The sequence below is a fragment of the Podarcis filfolensis genome (assembly GCF_964270895.1).
Source record: "Podarcis filfolensis genome assembly, chromosome: 3".
NCBI lineage: Eukaryota > Metazoa > Chordata > Lepidosauria > Squamata > Lacertidae > Podarcis > Podarcis filfolensis.
This window is the reverse complement of record NC_139606.1, coordinates 114,231,404-114,244,707: the sequence shown is the minus strand read 5'-3', so window position 1 is coordinate 114,244,707 and position 13,304 is coordinate 114,231,404. Positions and strand designations below refer to the sequence as shown.

At 45.3% G+C, this 13,304-nt stretch overlaps 1 long non-coding RNA gene across 1 annotated transcript; it reads right to left on the bottom strand.

The window, feature by feature from the left end:
* Positions 1–335: 335 nt before the first annotated feature.
* LOC310758775 lies at positions 336–3,633 on the bottom strand. The gene is made up of 3 exons (XR_014545883.1): positions 3,481–3,633; positions 2,446–2,573; positions 336–488 (listed from the first exon to the last, which is right to left on the bottom strand). It is a non-coding gene; the product is annotated as an uncharacterized lncRNA (long non-coding RNA).
* Positions 3,634–13,304: the final 9,671 nt, after the last annotated feature.

Genomic DNA, 13,304 nt, shown 5'->3' with positions numbered 1-13,304 from the left:
GCCTGCATCTATTAATTTCAGTTTTCCTCAGTTGCTCATTTTCCTTATCTTAAGATCAGTTCTCCAAACTGCTTTGCATTTCTTAAACGTCCTCATGAAAATTCATCAGCATTTAAATGCGCATTTTCCCCACTATGCAGATTTCTGTATGTAATCTTGTCTAATATAGACATCCTTGCAGTGCAATTTTCCCTAATAACTGCATTTTTTGTAGACATAACTCAGCAAGAAAACCACATTGCAATATTCAGAGAAGTGTGAATTTCTCTACATCTGCACCCCGAAAAGATCTCTTTGACAATCTACTTCTTCGATACACAGACACACAAAAAACATAGATGCTCAAATATATTGTCTTTAATTATTTTTATTTAACTATCACCATAGAATCAGCTCCATTAAAAGCTGGAGGCAAATCAGAAGAGCATTACCATCAAATGTTCAAGCTACCCTAAATCCATGGTGAGTAGACAACATCTTGAGGTTATCTGCACCAAAGAGAAAAAACATTGTCAGATTCTGCAGTTTTTAATGTTGTATTACATAGATAATCAGGACTAAAAAGCTGAACGCATACATCTCAAAAACACAAACACATATTTAAATACAAAGAGAAAGAGGGGAAATATATTGATACGTTAAGGTAAAGGTAAAGGGACCCCTGACCATTAGGTCCAGTCGTGACCGACTCTGGGGTTGCAGCACTCATCTTGCTTTATTGGCCAAGGGAGCCGGCGTACAGCTTCCAGGTGATGTAGCCAGGATGACTAAGCTGCTTCTGGCGAACCAGAGCAGCGCACGGAAACGCCGTTTACCTTCCCGCCGGAGTGGTACCTGTTTATCTACTTGCACTTTGACATGCTTTCGAACTGCTAGGTTGGCAGAAGCAGGGACTGAGCAACGGGATCTCACCCCGTCGCGGGGATTCGAACCGCCGATCTTCTAATCAGCAAGCCCTAGGATCTGTGGTTTAACCCACAGCACCACCCGCATCCCTATATTGATACGTTATTTATCCTTAAAATGAGATGGGGATCTTCTAGCCTGCCAGATGTTGTTAGACTCTTCCTCCCGATGGCCCCAACAGCCAGCATGGCAGGGGGACAAGGGTGATGGAAGAGTTGGAAACTGGCAACATCTGGAAAAACACAGATCAGCCTCTTCTGCTTTGAATACGTTTTCACCAGCAGAATTTGTTGTTTCCTCATTAAAGATACAGAATAACTTGAAATTTCTATCGACCCCTCCTCTAAACTTAATACACTATGTCAAGGCCAATAAAATTTTTTAATGGGGGGATAGTGATTGAAAGGCTTTAGCTACCCACTGGTTCTGCACATTTTAAGCTTAGCATGACCAAAAGCAATTCATTCTGATTTCTGGTTCTGCCAGTCTTCAGGAAGCCCCAATTTCTTTCAAAAAAGCTGGATGTTAGCATGTATTTCCTAAGGAAAGTATCAGCAACTGCAAATTCTGAGCCACAGCAGGGCCTGGAAGAAATACTGGGGCAGAATTGGGGATTGGAGGGGAAACTATCCCTTGGAAAAGTCTTGAAAACACCTCCATTTCTATATTAACTATTTCACAATGATTTGGACCATTTTGCTTTCCTGCATATCATAAACAGAAGAACAGGAGAGAGAGATAGTTGCCCAGGTGACAGACTCAGCCTCTATGGTACAGCTCAGCATTTCAGAAAGCATCACCAACACACAGTGGGCCAAGTTCATAGGCTCTTCCAGCATGGATGGAATTGAGGTGGGAACCTAACAGCCTATGAAGAAGCATGTAGAAGTTCTGGATGAGTCATTTCTTGGCCCCAGCATCTTCTACAGATCAGGCACGTGTAACAGGCACAAGAACATGCCAAGCTATTTTTTCACTCTGGCCAGCAGTATTGCTACTTATTGCGTTGTGTATACAAATATGCTATTCTTATTCTCCTGCCGGATACATTAAGGTAAAGGACCCTGACTGTTAGGTCCAGTCGTGACTGACTCTGGGGTTGCGGCGCTCATCTCGCTTTATTGGCTGAGGGAGCCGGTGTACAGCTTCTGGGTCATGTGGCCAGCATGTCTAAGCCACTTCTGGCGAACCAGAGCAGCACACGGAAACGTCATTTACCTTCCCGCCGGAGCGGTACCTATTTATCTACTTGCACTTTGACGTGCTTTCGAACTGCTAGGTTGGCAGGAGCAGGGACTGAGCAATGGGAGCTCACCCCGTCGTGGGGATTCGAACAGCTGACCTTCTGATTGGCAAGCCCTAGGCTCTGTGGTTTAACCCACAGCGCCACCCGCGTCCCAGCCAGATACATTAATATGTCTTAAAAGCCAGCCCGGGTTTTGGCTTGGACTGGGACTTCTCCAAATTGGCTTAGATAAAAAGAACCAATGGACAAAACAATCCTGACAACAGGACAGGAGATGCATCTAGAATTCTTACCTATTTTCTGCAGCACCATCTTTTTGGGTTACCACAATGTCCCTTATGATGTTTGCCTATTGGGCAAAAGCCATTATGGCAGCTGCCACCCATCCTGCGACATTCTGCCTCTGACGTCTGTGCAAGTGCTGTAGCAAAAGAAAGAACAAGTTGTGTTCTCATTGTCATTCCTGCTAATAGCAGACTCAGCTGGTGAGTGCCAATAGGACTGTAGCCAAATTAATAGAAGGGGCTGTGGTTGGAGCACTGGACAGGGGCACCCCAGCCTGTAAAATGTGGGTGCAATTCCCACTTCCTCCCTCTCATACTGAACTTGGGTGACCCCTTCCCCTATTGGAAACCACCCCAATAATAAGGGAATGATTTCTGCGCATTCAATGGACTTCCCAGGCACAGACATCTTTTTTATCACTTATTAATTCATTTATAAAGGAATCTATCCCAATATTTATATTTATATATATTAGGGCCATTTACATATAAATTTATATTTATACAGTGGAACCTTGGGTTGCGAACGTGACCCATGCGGGAGGCATGTTCACAACCTGCAGCGTTCGCAACCCGCAGCACCGCGTCTGCACACGCACGGGTCACGATTTGATGCTTCTGCGCATGCGCAAAGCACGATTTAGTGCTCCTGAGCATGCGCGAGCGCCGAAACCCAAAAGTAACCCGTTCCAGTACTTCTGGGTTCGGCGCGGTGCACAACCCGAAATCGCATAACCTGAAGCATCTGTAACCCAAAGTACCACTATATCTAAATATATATATCAGGGCCATTTACAAATATTGTATGTAAAATCATACAAGAAAAAAATGATATAAAAATGTTAAAATCAGAAAGCAGCTCACTGTTTTGGAGCAACGTATCCTTAACAGACTGACGCGGCTTCCGCTTGAGTGCAAGAAGCTCTTGCAATCAGAAGCCACGCCTCAGTTGTCAAACGTTTCGGAAATCGAATTGTCTTCCAGAATGGATTATGTTCGACAACCGAGATTTGACTGTATTTTTAAATAAATAAATATTGTTACCTGGAGCAGCCATCAGCACAAAGAAGAGAACAGCTGTGAAAAGAGCAAAGATCTTCATGGCTGAAAAATTAGATAGCGTTTCAAGAGTTGACAGGATGTAGAGATGTTAGCATAGTCCTTGTATTTAAAGGGCAAAGAGGAACGTGTCACAGCATGGCGTGGGTGCTTTGCTTTTGTTTTTGCTGCAGTTGGATATTAGCACGATTGTGCAAATATTTTCCTAGATAATTGGGAAAGGATTCATAAGGAAGTTACAGCCCAAAGTCAACAGCCTGTTATCTAGATATTGCATGTAATTATCTAGACAGGACCTGAAAGAGGTAGCAGGTGGTGTTGCCTTATGTGCTAGTTGATCTTCCAATTAGTTCAGTATTGCCTAGTTGGACTGAAATCAGCTGCCCAGATTTCCACATAGGAGTCTTCTCAGACCCTACCTGCATAAACCAGGGACTGAATTTAAGACCATTCCCCTGTGCAATGAATGTACCCCACCACTGACCCACCATCAAATAAAGGTGTGGTTGGGCCAGCAAGCATGAGGTATTTCAGCCTAATCTGCCCCGTGATGGTACATGGGAAAACCAGCATTTTCTCTCCACAACTGGTGGCGTGGCATAAACTGCTACCATTTCCAGATATTTTTTTTTTGCTAAAAACATTTTCTTGACCCCAGCAAGCAGCTGCTCCAAGCAGCTAGAAATCTCTTCTTCCCCATGTTGACATTTGGATTGGACCTGCCATGCTTATGAGCAGGCATAGGCAAACCCGGCCCGCCAGATGTTTGGAGACTACAGTTCCCCTCATCCCTAACCACTGGTCCTGTTCGCTAGGGATGATGGGAGTTGTAGTCCCAAAACATCTGGAGGGCCGAGTTTGCCTATGCCTGCTTATGAGCTTTGCAAGACACCACTCATGTTCATGTAAGCAATAGCAGCGGTAGCAGCAGCAGCAGAGGAAGCTGCTTGGGCGCCTGGGGCAGAGTGCCCAGGGGTGGGGCGAGGGCAGGGCAAGCCACCCATAGGGGCAGGGAGCACTGCGGGGTCTCCAGAGTCTGCCTGCCTCCTCCAACTCAGCTGCCCTACAGCTGGTGGGGAGGCAGCGGGCGGACCATTTGGGCAGCGCGGAGCCTGCGTGTGCCCAAGCCACCGCACGTGCCCATGCCACCCAGGAGAGGCACGTGGCTCGGAGGCGCTGCAGGCCCCATGGTGAGTGCCGCCTGGCATTTTGACACCCCCCTCAGTGGTGACACCCGGGGCGACCCTCCCCCACTGCACTCCCCTTCCTCTGCCCCTGGGTAGCAGTAGTCGTAACAATAACAAAAAGAAAAACAGTTTTTTTCCATATGAATAGGATAGCACCTTGTTTGCCTTTTATTTCTTTAAACGTGGCTAGATGAATGATTAGGGACGCGGGTGGCGCTGTGGGTTAAACCACAGAGCCTAGGACTTGCCGATCAGAAGGTCGGCGGTTCGAATCCCCGCAATGGGGTGAGCTCCCATTGCTCACTCCCTGCTATTGCCAACCTAGCAGTTCAAAAGCTCGTCAAAGTGCAAGCAGATAGATAGGTACCGCTCCGTCAGGAAGGTAAACGGCATTTCTGTGCGCTGCTCTGGTTCGCCAGAAGCGGCTTCGTCATGCTGGCCACATGACCCAGAAGCTGTACGCTGGCTCCCTCGGCCAATAAAGCGAGATGAGCACCACAACCCCAGAGTCGATCACGACTGGACCTAATGGTCAGGGGTCCCTTTACCTTTTTAGATGAATGATTATGATCATGTCAAACTCTGCATTCAATGCAAGCTTCCAAATAGCCACTTATCTGGTCAACAGCACCCAGTGGCCATGAGGAACACTTGCAAACTGCTGCTTTTCTTCTCTTTGAGAGTCCAAAAGTCTTGGAAGATTCACCTTATGCAGAAAAACTAGTACAGTCATACCTCGTGTTATAATAATAATAATAATAATTTATTATTTGTACCCCGCCCATCTGGCTGGGTTTCCCCAGCCACTCTGGGCGGCTTCCAACAAAGATGAAAGATACACTAAAATGTCACATATTAAAAACTTCCCTGAACAGGGCTGCCTTCAGATGTCTTCTGAATGTCAGGTAGATGTTTATCGCTTTGACATCTGATGGGAGGGCGTTCCACAGGGCGGGCGCCACAACCGAGAAGGCCTTCTGCCTGGTTCCCTGTAACTTGGCCTCTCGCAGTGAGGGAACCGCCAGAAGGCCCTCGGAGCTGGACCTCAGTGTCCGGGCAGAACGATGGGGGAGGAGACGCTCCTTCAGATATACTGGACCGAGGCTGTTTAGGGCTTTAAAGGTCAGCACCAACACTTTGAATTGTGCTCAGAAACGTACTGGGAGCCAATGTAGGTCTTTCAAGACCAGTGTTATATGGTCTTGGCGGCCGCTCCCAGTCACCAGTCTAGCTGCCGCATTCTGGATTAGTTGTAGTTTCCGGGTCACCGTCAAAGGTAGCCCCACGTAGAGCGCATTGCAGTAGTCCAAGCAGGAGATAACCAGAGCATGTACCACTCTGGCGAGACAGTCTGCAGGCAGATAGGGTCTCAGCCTACGTACCAGATGGAGCTGGTAAACAGCTGCCCTGGATACAGATTTGACCTGTGCCTCCATGGACAGCTGTGAGTCCAAAATGACTCCCAGGCTGCGCACCTGGTCCTTCAGGGGCACAGTTACCCCATTCAGGACCAGTGTTGCGTCCGCTTCATGTTGCGTCTTTTCAGGTTGTGTCCCGTGGCAACCCAGAAATACCAGAATGGGTTACTTCCAGGTTTCTCTGCTCACACATGCACAGAAGCGCTAAATCATGCCATGCACCTGCACAGATGCAGCACTTCGAGTTGTGGGCTTTTCATGTTATGAATGGACCTCCAGAACGGATCCCGACCGTAAAATGAGGTACCACTGTAACATGTTTTGCAGGCCTTGATTGACTCTTTAACCCGTTCCTATTGGTGAGAAGTTCCAACAGCATCATTACTTGGTTTTGGCTTCCTTTGGATGGCAGGGCACTTGAAACCTATGGCATTTTTATAAAATTTGTTTTTCTTTTTTTGCAAATATGCAGGCAGCACATACTGTAAGTGGAGGCAAACGGCAGGCATTCCCACAGGGCAAAAGATCCACTACCTCACACTGGATGCAAACATTCTTTCACTTGGGGGGACAAATCTGGTTTAGCCAAGATTTTAGTGCGCACCTACCTGATTCAGAAACAATAAACCACAGAAGTACAGCAGTTTTTCTGCCTTGCCCTGAATTTTGTGTTGCTTTTTCAGCAGCCGGCCAAGCAATGTCTACAAAAAATAATTATACAGTCAAACCTCGGCTCCCGAATGGCTAGGTTTTGGAACGTTTAGGCTTCGGAACACCGAAAACCCAGAAGTAAATGCTCTGGTTTTCAAAAGTTTTTTGGAAGCTGAATGTCCGAAGTAGCTCTTGCAACGAATCGGAAGCCATGCCTCAGTTGTCGAACATTTCAGAAGCCGAACAGGCTTCCAGAACGGATTACATCCGACAACTGAGGTTTGACTTTATTACAGAAAAATGTAAATACAAATGCATATATCGGTGCCAACAACACTTAACAATGCATAAATGATTGGGTCATATTTGCAAAGCCTTTCCTTTGACTGGCAATCAATTCCAGCTACTTGCTGTGTCATGATCAAGTCCTGTTGACAGAGCAACATTGACCAATCTTAGGCGTGTCTGATGCTGGTAACTAATTTACATCCTCGCAGATACCTCGCTCTTCCTTCCCAAATGGAATGGAATGGAAATTTTGAAACCAGAAAAAAAAATAGTTCCTGAACAAAAATAATTGCAAGCAACAGCTATGGAGACAGAAGTGTGTCACATGGGTTTACAGACAGGGCCCAGCTGAAAGTAACCTGGTGACTTTGCAGCTTTGGTTGCAGACATGCACATACCCACACAGATATCTTTCAATGAAACTTTGAGTTGACCCTTCTCCCATTACCAGGATGCTTGTGTTGTAGAGGTCAGCACTGGGAGACCAGCCACTTCCCGCAGCTCTTTGGCCGACTGAATCAGTGTCCCAACCTTCCATTAGTGTGCTATACTTTTTCCCAGTGTTCTGGTACCAGGCTCTATAGCAGAGACCGAAGTGTCGTATAGGGAAGAGTTGGTCAGTTTCTGAGGCAATGTGAGGATGCTTCCCTGTCTTCTAATGCTCTCCTCTTCCAGCATAATGTGTCGCCAGCTTCAGGAGGTTTACTGTTGGCTGGGGAAATGATGCCAGGGACTCTATCCAACCAAAGGTCACTTCCCCCTGCACCACCCTCTGAATCCAACTCTCCATTACCTAAATTGTGGAGAAATGGCCGCCCCTAACCATTTGTTTCAGTATGTCCTCTGAAGTCACTAGAGCTCCTGTGTTGCGTGGCAAGTCCCCTCCCCCCACGTGAAATGAAGACACAGGACACATTATTTAAGGTTAATGGGCGAAAAAGGCCACAACTTTATTGATTACAGGAATTGAGAGGTATTGGCCTTAGGCGTTGGTTCCTATCGACTACCCGGCATGGAGACTGGGAAGGGTTAACCACCAGCCGGGGGAGTCCTGTTGAAGTACGCCAACTAGGATCCCCCGGGTGTCACCGCTTGGGGGCGTGCCTTAGGCCAACACCTCCATAGGCTTCGGACAGGGCAACGCCCCCCGGAGTCCTTTACCAGACTACCCTTCGCTTTGGGGGAAGGTGATGGCGCTTCCTTCCCCGCCCCCTTCATTTGAGTAACAATTACCCCTGCCAATGCCTGCGTGGGGAGGGGGTGGGCCCGCAACCCCACCTCCTCTCCAGCTCGGAAGTGGCTTTGCTGTCTCCAGAATGGAGATGTGCAAAGAATTTATATATTACAATGGCTTATGTCCCTCCTGTAGGATATACAGCCTCGGCCCGGTATACCTGAAGGAGCGTCTGCACCCCCATCGTTCAGCTTCCGAGGGCCTTCTGGCGGTTCCCTCACTGCGAGAAGTGAGGTTACAGGGAATCATGCAGAGGGCCTTCGCGGTAGTGGCACCCGCCCTGTGGAACGCCCTCCCATCAGATGTCAAGGAAATAAACAACTATCTGACTTTTAGAAGACATTTGAAGGCGGCCCCGATTTAAATGTTTTTAATGTTTGATGTTTTATCGTGTTTTTAATATTCTGTTGGGAGCTACCAGAGTGTCTGGGGAAACCCAGCCAGATAGGTGGGGTATATATAAATTATGGTGGTGGTGGTGGTGGTGGTGATGACGATGTCAGGATACAAATCCTTCCATGGTGTCTTGCAAGTAATTAAGATACTTTAATAGAATCACAATCATAATATTAAAGTATTCATTAGCATCCTTCCTAGTGGTGGTCAGTAGCTGCATGGCAGAGTCTCCAGCTCCAACAAGCTTTACACTGATCTTTGCCTGTCTCCTTCTCTTTCCTTTTATTCTTCTTGCAGCACAAATGGTGGCAGGTGGCCCTGACTAGGGGAAGTCCAGTGAGAGCAAACTTTGAGGTCTTACTCTCTTTCCTCACTCTCTGAGGATTCCTCTCACACGGCAGGAATTGAAAGATGGCTGAAGGAAGGTGCATTCCTGAACATATATTTAGGAATGGCCATTTGTGACACCAGAAGGCTAGAAAGAAGTATAGTGCAATAATGGAAGATTGGGACACTGGTCCAGTTAGCCAAAGATCAGCAGGAACTGTCTGGTCTCCTAGTGCTGACCTCTACAACAGAAGCATTCTGTACTGGTAATGGGAGAAGGCAGTGGGTGAACTTGGAATCCTTTACCTCAAAATTTCATCGAAAGACATCTGTGTGTAAGTCTGCAAACAAAGCTGCAAAGTTACCAGGTTAGTTTAATAATTTTAATAATAATAATAATAATTTATTATTTATACCCAACCCGTCTGGCTGGGTTTCCCCAGCTCCTCTGGGTGGCTCCCAACAGAATAATAATAATAATAATAATAATAATAATAATAATAATGTGATAAAACTTCAAACAATAAAAACAAGGCTGCATTCAGATGTCTTCTAAAAGTCAGATAGTTGTTTATTTCCTTGACATCTGATGGGAGAACATTCAACAGGAAGGGCACCACTACTGAGAAGGCCCTCTGCCTGGTTCCCTGTAGCTTCACCTTCTCCCGCCAGAAGGCCCTCAGAGTTGGACCTCAGTGTCCAGGCCGGACGATGGGGGTGGAGAAGCTCCTTCAGGTATACAGGACCAAGGCCGTTTAGGGCTTCAAATGTCAGCACTTTGAATTGTGCTCGGAAATGTGCTGGGAGCCAATGTAGGTCTTTCAGGACTGGTGTTTCCCCTGAGCCCTGTCTGTAAGCCCATGTGACATACTTCTGTCTCCAACGCTGTTGTTGACAATTATTTAAGCAAAACGGCCAATTTGGCTGGTTTCAAAACACTGCTTCGCATTGCTTCTGGGAAGGAAGAGTGAGATATGTGCAGGGATGCAAATCTGTAATGAGAATTGGGCACACCTACAATTGATCAACAGCTTCCTGTCATGTTTGATCAGTACATAGTGAGTGGGTGGAATCTATTGCCCATCAAAGGAAAGGCTTTGCAATTATAACCCCATCGCTTATGAGAATCTCCCCCAAACTGGTTTCTTCCAGATATCTTGGACTGCAACTGCCCTCATCCTTGACCATTGGCAATACTGACCAGGGTTGATCTGGCAGTTATCACACTGGGGAAGGGTGCCTTAGGGAAGGTGAAGGATGGATGAATCTCTCAATTTCATTTCTCTCAGTTTCTTATTTTTTTTTCCAGTTTTAAGTTTCTGCTCACCACATTTCTGAATCCGTTTGTGGCTTCTTTTTTAAATGGAAAATGTCCTCATGAAGATTCACAAGTATTTTATTGCAAATTTTTCCCCATATATCTACACTGTTCTGTTTGCAATTTTGCTGACACAAACATTTTTACAAGCAATATATCCTATAATAATGCATGTTTTTATGCCATTTTCACCAATACTATATATACACATGTTTCTGAAAGTGGGGATCAGGTAGGTTTGCATCAAAATCCTGACCAAACAAGATTTGTACACCAGCTGAAGAAATGGTTGTTTTCGTCCAATGTGGGGTAGTGAATCTGTTTGCCTCGACTTGCATGCTGTCTGCAAATTTGTAAAAAAGAATTAAAAGCAATTTATGTGCTACTTAAATGTTTGTAAATAAAGCAATTTTACAAAAATGCCAGTGTCAACTCACCCAAAGGAGATTCAAACCAAGTAATGCTACCACTGAAACAGTGCATCAATAGTTTCCTATTGGATCAGAACTGTCCTGGAAAGGTCCACAGACCTCGTTTCTATGCAGAAGATGCATTCTCTGTTGAACCTATACTAGGTACAGGCATGACACATGAAAGCAGGAAAGGCCCCTATTGTGTGCCATGTTTAGACCAAGCAATACACAAATTGGGAAATTTATTATTCCAGATTGTATACAAATCTGTAAAAAAATATGTTCATGAAAAGGTTGATGAATTTTCATGAGAACTTTTCTTTTTTTAAAAAAAAGTAATTTGCAAGCCAATGTTGAAATGTGATGAACTGTAAGATTAGAAAAATGAGATCCTTGAGACACCTCCAGAGACTGTCACTGATTGGGAAATGCATTTTAAAATGTGGCATCAATGAATGCCTAAAATGGAAGATATGTGAACAGTGCCGGATTTATGTATAAGCTAAACAAGCTATAGCTTAGGGCCCCACTATCTTGGGATCCCCAAAAAATTTTAAAGGGGAAAAAACTGGATGCACATTTCCAAAATATAATATAATATAAAAAAGCATTTCTTCTTAATTGTATTTCAATTCAACAATTATTTTGATAAAATACATATTTTGTTATGTGCAAATGGCTTTAGACACCTATTAAAGGTAAAGGGACCCCTGACCATTAGGTCCAGTCGCAGACGACTCTGGGGCTGCGGTGCTCATCTCGCTTTATTGGCCGAGGGAGCTGGCGTACAGCTTCCGGCATGACTAAGCCGCTTCTGGCGAACCAGAGCAGCACACGGAAACGCCGTTTACCTTCCCACCAGAGCGGTACCTATTTATCCACTTGCACTTTGACGTGCTTTCGAACTGCTAGGTGGGCAGGAGCAGGGACCAAACAACGGGAGCTCACCCCTTCGCGGGGATTCGAACCGCCGACCTTCTGATCAGCAAGCCCTAGGCTCAGTGGCTTAGACCACAGCGCCACCCGTGACACTTATTAGGTCCATAAATTACCATACAGCATATATTCAACACAAGAAACAGTGACAATTTGTTGTTGACAGAGGACAGCTGGACATATCAAGGGCCCCATTACCATCAGTAGCTTAGGGCCTCATCAAACCTAAATCCGGCCCTGTATGTGAAGACCTCTCAAGAAAATCAGGATGAATGCAGGATGTCAATGTGCATTGTTCCATGAACCCTGTGTTAACAAATCAGAATGAATGCTCAATGAAGGAAAGGTATTGAACCCTCCAGGTATCCTTTTTATTGGGCATTCACAATGATTTGTGCTCATGATGGTATCAGGGTTATTGCATGTGAGCCCCGACTTCCCTTGTTCTGCATAATTTGTTTTCTTTCGTTAGTGGTCTCTGGTTGCCCATGCTTTCATAACTAAATCTTCTAACAGGCATATACATTGTATTTTCTTGGAACCAACTGAGGGATCTTCTTCTTCTTCTTCTTCTTCTTTGGCGATCACATGTAGCCGAGTAAGATTGTCTTCCACAAACACGGTTTTAGCAATGAGTCCGTAAGTGACCATGGAGGCCAATTCTGGACCCACACGTCCTTCCACAGTGGGGACATTGGTTTCCAGGTGGGAGTTGATCACGGTGTGGATTTGCCAAGCGTGCCTTCCTCTTAGCACATTTCTCCCTTGCGTCCTGATTTCAAGTGTCTTCAAAGCCCATGACACCTTTGGTAAAGGCTGTTCTCCAACTGGAGCGCTCGCAGGCCAGTGTTTCCCAGTTGTCGGTGTTTATACTACAATTTTTTTTATTTGCCTTGAGAGAGTCTTTAAACCTCTTTTGTTGACTACCAGCATTATGCTTTCCATTTTTAAGTTCGGAACTGAGTAGTTGCTTTGGAAGACAATCATCAGGCAACCGCACAATATGACCAGTCCAACAAAGTTGATGTTGAAGACTCATTGCTTCAACACTGGTGATCTTTGCTTCATCTAGTACACTGGTATTAGTTTGCTTGTCTTCCCAAGTGATGTGTAAGATCACAACTTAGGGATACATTCCCCACATCTATCAACAATTGCTCTAGCGGCACAGGTTTATTATTATTTTTTTCAAAATTCCATGAAGTGGTAATAGATACAGCAGTATCTTGTATTTTCTCATGAAACTGTATTGAGCTGAACGATAAGCAGCCCAGAGCCAGTCGTTACTGCCATAACCCCCCCCCCTCCAGGTTTGCATAATTGTCTTTAGCTAAGGATTTAACTCTATTGAGATTCTTTGGGACTTCCCTTGAAATTGATTGATTTTAGCTTGCCAATTTTTAAGCATTCTAGGGTGGAGGGTGGTGGGGAAGACTTGGAAAAGAAACATAAAACTGGGAATTAGCATCATTTGATTAACATCAATTCCGGAATTACAAGTAATGTCTAGACAACAGGCTGTTGTTGTCCTCAGGCTGTAACTTCCTTATGAATCCTTTCCCAACTTATCTAGGGAGATCTTTGCTTAATTGTGCTAATATGCAACTGCAGCAAAATATTGCACAGCATGCACAAGATGTC